The sequence below is a fragment of the Oratosquilla oratoria genome, chromosome 10 (assembly GCF_046742065.1).
Source record: "Oratosquilla oratoria isolate Oo_2021 chromosome 10, ASM4674206v1, whole genome shotgun sequence".
Classification (NCBI taxonomy): Eukaryota; Metazoa; Arthropoda; class Malacostraca; order Stomatopoda; family Squillidae; genus Oratosquilla; species Oratosquilla oratoria.
Genome location: NC_134786.1, coordinates 14,858,368 through 14,863,747, shown reverse-complemented (window position 1 = coordinate 14,863,747; position 5,380 = coordinate 14,858,368).

Here is a 5,380-nt window from a genome sequence, read left to right as displayed (position 1 = left end):
GACAGAAGAGAGAATAGAGGAGACAAGAGAAGAGAGGGGAAGAAAGAAGAGAGGAGAAAAGAGAAGAGAGGAGAAAAGAGAAGAGAGGGGAAAAGATAAGAGAGAAGAGAGGAGACGAGAGAAGAGAGGAGAAGAAAGAAGAGAGGAGAAGAGAGAAGAAAGGAGAAGAGAGAAGAGAGGAGAAGAGAGAAGAGAGGAGAAGAGAGAAGAGAGGAGAAGAGAGAAGAGAGGAGAAAAGAGAAGAGAGGGGAAAAGATAAGAGAGAAGAGAGGAGACGAGAGAAGAGAGGAGAAAAAAGAAAAAAGGAGAAGAGAGGAGAGAGGAGAAGAAAGAAGATAGGAGAAGAGAGAAGAGAGGAAAAGGAGAGAGAAGGAGAGAGGAGACAGGAGAAGAGAGAAAAGAGGAGAGAGAGAGAAGAAGAGGAGAGAGAAGAAGAGATAGAGAAGAGGAGAATAGATGAGAAGAGAGGAGAAGGGAGGAGAGGTCTGGCGCCCAAGTAACAAAGAACAAAGCTTGAGTGTAACAACGGCAATATACATATATATATATATATATATATATATATATATATATATGTATATATATATATATATATTTCTATTCTTTTTATCTATATTCTTATTACTATTTTTTTTTTTTTTTTTTTTTTTTTTTTTTTTTTACTAACTGCAGTCCACGATACCCCAAATCCAATTTTTCTACTTATTCCATGTTTACCCTTCACCTGGTAATAATTCAGCGAGGACTCCTGTTCAGTGAGCTACAGAAATGAATAAGTAAATAGACAGATAAACAAACATAATAAACACGTTAATCAATAAATAAGTGAATGGGTAAGGAAATCAATCTACACGTAGCTTGATAAATAAATAGATAGATAATTAAACAAGTAACGAAGTTAAAAGATAGGAAATTAAAATAAGAGAAAATACAATATGAACTAAATCGGTGGTTTGGCTGTTATATGGCATTAGGTTTGTTGGCAATATCAGGCTTTCATTCATCTATCCAACGAATGGCTGAGACCTTACTGAAGACCCTCAATATCCTCTTAGTCCAAGTTTTACCCAAAGTTTAGTTATAGGGCATCGCTCAAAAACTTCAAAAGACTTTTCAAAATACTTTTTCACTCTTGAGGATTCCATCACAGAGAAGGATGAATAGAATGAAGGATTCAAGTTGTTTTTAGACGTTGGAAGGATTAAATCCTATTTCAGAAGGTTGGTTCATTATGGCATGAACGGCTTTCTTCGTCTATGTCTGTGGTATCGTCAAAGCAATATTTGGTATGGAAGTACAAGACTTGTTTCACCTCAAATGTTAATTTGCGCCTCAGGTTCGAGTCCTGCAGTCCCACAGAGACGAGCACGGTCCTCAAGTCCTTTCATAAAGCATTCTGAGAAGAAACGTTGGACACATGTTACTGCTGAGTTGGTACAGGTCTGTTTTTATATCGCTGACTCACAGAATATGGGTCGTTATGAACTCTCTTTGTGTGAAGAGAGATTAAGGGGAAATGGTCAAGGCTGAGAGAGAGAGAGAGAGAGAGAGAGAAAGAGAGAGAGAGAGAGAGAGAGAGAGAGAGAGAGAGAGAGAGAGAGAGAGAGAGAGAGAGAGAGAGAGAGAGAGAGAGAGAGAGAGAGAGAGAGAGAGAGAGAGAGAGAGAGAGAGAGAGAGAGAGAGAGAGAGAGAGAGAGAGAGAGAGAGAGAGAGAGAGAGAGAGAGAGAGAGAGAGAGAGAGAGAGAGAGAGAGAGAGAGAGAGAGAGAGAGAGAGAGAGAGAGAGAGAAATTTTGGGCCCGGTCGGTCCGGGGAACGAATCCCAATCAACGGGGTTGCACATCAAGGTTTCACGATTGCCTGTGGGAGATGATTATATGCAACGTTCATCTTCTAAAGGTACCACTACCACCTGTCGTTAGTACTTTTTTACCTTGAAAAATGACAATAAAAGAAAGTGAGGATCCTGCGTTTTAAGGACTGGCGGTCCAGGTAACAGTTGTTGTTAAGAATTGGAGAGAAATGTGGGATTCGAACCCACAACTAAGCGAAGCGAGACCAGCACGCTATCGATTGTACCACCAGCGCGCTGTAGCTTTATTAAGAATTCATGTTACCGGGCGATAGATTCAGCGTTTTTTCGGAGCATATGTATACATAGATAATATATATTACCGTGTTTACCTGTACATTCACTGTGTATATTACATGCAAGAATATGAGGGATGCGAGATAATGCCTCTAACAGGAAAAATCTTACACAAGGAAGCAACATTTCTGGTTCAATGATCGGTTTGTTTGCCATTCAAGGACTGGAAGAGTTGTACCCGAATTTTTCGACGAAAATAGAGAATCCTCAACAACGTCATTATTTTTTAGAAAGGTGAGGACAGGAATGGTCCGTGGCATTAGTCCCTTCAACGTTGCGTCACAATATATCATAACAATGTACTACGATTAACACATGACCTGGTAAGAATTTGTATTTATGTACATATACGCGCACACATACCCACATACAAACACACACACGCACACATGCACACACACACACATACACACACACATACACATACACATACACACACACACACACACACACACACACACACACATACACAGACAGGCACACACACAGAGGAGAAGAGACAGAGAATATAAGATGAGTAGTAGGATGATGGATGTTGTGAGAAACGATGCAACTGTGGATGAAGCAGCTCTGCGTGAGGACAAGGCTGAAATAATTCATCTGAAAGTTAGGACCAAAAGGCTGAATGGAAGAGACCTCATGGTGTTGTATGCCCAACCCAGGAAAAGAACTTAAAATGAAGCTGAATATCAAGAAATATTATTGGATAAAACTCTTCTTGAAAAAAATTGAATAAAATAATGATATATTCCTTGTGAGAGACTATAACTGCGGTGAGGTCAATTGGAAGGAGTGAATTGCAAACGCTAAGGCAGATTCCAGGGGAAATACTGTTAAATATAGCAATGAAGAACACAATTATTTAATAGGTTAGAGGGAATAACACTCCTACGAGATTGGACTTGATACCAAAGAACCAAACATCATTTTCTCTCTCAAATATCTTTGTGTTATGAGAAAAAGTGAGACCATGTAATAATTAGATTCCACTTGGTAGATGAACAGATAACAAAGGCAAGTAAGCCCAATATTGGGAAGGCCCTTCACAAACTTGAATGATTTCTTTGAAGGAGACTGAGAGGAATTCATAAATATCACTGAAACTATGAAGAAACAGGAAATCTTTCTTTACTTTTACCATATGGGAGTAAACAAACATGTGCCGAAAATTCGAGTAAAGAAAAATGGGAAATAAAGCTGGTTCAATAAAAGGTGTGAAATAGCCCCCCCAAAAAGCGCAGGGAAATAGCTTGCGAAAAAGGGAAAAAAGAGAACTAATAAAATAAAGGAAAACTACAAATTAATTAGAAATTATTACACAATCCACAAGGATCCGCAGAGAAAGGGGGGGGGGAGAATGGGCATCGTAGATAAGTGTTAAGATGAACCGGAACTGTTTTACATTTTTTGTAAATAATAGATTTAAATACAAAGAAGGAATCACGATATTAAAAGTGGGAGGTGAGGTGTTTGAGGATGGTTCAGCTCATCCTGAAATAAAGAATGAAACTTTTTAAACAATCTTTACAAAGGAGAGCAGTTTTGTAAAGGATGGTGAACTGAACAATATTTTAGGCTTGGAAATGATAAACGTAGAGATTAATAAAGAGCTCAATTTTTGGGGGGTCACTTAATGTGAGAAAAGCTACATGGCCTGATGGGATCTCAAACTGGATGCAAGATGTAAGGAACAACTGCTAGACAAGGTTCATAGACATATTGTGTGGTCATTAGAAGAAAGAATAATGCCACAGGATTGGCAAAGGGCTAATGTGGCACCAATTCATAAAGGTGGAAATAAAGAGACGCCACTGAATTACAGGCCGGTATCGTTGACCAGCACAATAGTGAAGTTATGTGAAAGAATTGTTAATGATTGATGGGTTAGATATCTTGAAGAGATGACCATCTTCATGGACAATCAATCTGGTTGCATATATATAAGGTCAGGTGTGTCAAACCTATCAAGGTTCTACATGAAAGATTGATGTGCTGCAAGGGATGAAGGGTTGGGTGGACTGCGTATTTCAGTCTATAGAGGGCTTTTGATAAAGTACCTCGTAGTCACTTACGTGGAAATTGGAGCACATTGGAGGACTAAAAGTGGATTACTCGAATGGTTTTTTTTTTTTTTTTTTTTTTTTTTTTTTAAGGGCAGGTTGGTTCATGAGGATAGCAGTAAAACATAAGATGTCAGAAATGGAAGCAGCAACCAGCAGAGTCTCACAAGGTTCGGTGCTAGCAAATATAATGTTTCTTATCTATGATAATTGCTTGATGTTAGGCACAACAAACTATGGTAACATGTTTGTAAATGGCGCAAGTTTCATAAATCTGAAAAATGAGGATTGCCATCTGCTGCTAAAAGATCTAGACACTATATTCGCCTGGAACCAAGAACGGAAATTTATTTTTGAAAAGATAAAAAGTACAAAGTACTGATCGTTGACAATAGATCCAAAAGACGATCAATGAACTGTTCATTGGGATGATAATCCATTACAAAACCATAGTAGGAGAATTACCGGTGTTGCTTAAAAGACAATCTGTCACCTGACAAACATAGCAGTAAGATTGTGGGAGGGACGTGTGATTTTTCGCAGAATATTAAGATCGCTTTTCTCTGTATGGATTAAGAGATAATGGGAAAATGAAAAGAAACTCAAATCCATGTTAGATAAGACCAATCAGTGGTATGGCCCACACAAGACCATGAGGGTATAAAGGAGATCAACCAAACTAGTTTCCAGCCTGACAAATAAACCATGGAAGGAGAGACTAAAATCACTAGGTCTATCAACGCTGAAGGTCTAATGAGAAAGAAGACTTGGGTAATTTCAAGACACTAAAGAGAATGGACAAAACTGACAAAAAAAAAATCTCTTCATTAGAAAGGGAGGGCTTCACGAGGTCAAGAGAACAAATTATCTCTCCACATCTATCTCTCTCTATCTCTATCACTCTATTTCTTTCCCTATCTCTCTATCACTTTATCACTCTATCTCCATATCTCTCTATCTCCCTATCTCTACATCTCTCTACCTCTCTATCTCTGCATCTCTCTACTTCTCTGTCTCTCTATCTATCTCTATGTCTTCCTTTCTATCCCTATCTCTACCTCTATCTCTATCTATCTGTATCTCTACCTTTTGTATTTCTACCTCTCTATCTCCATATCTCTCTATCTCCCTATCTCTCCATCTCTCTACCTCTCTACCTCTACATCCCTCTA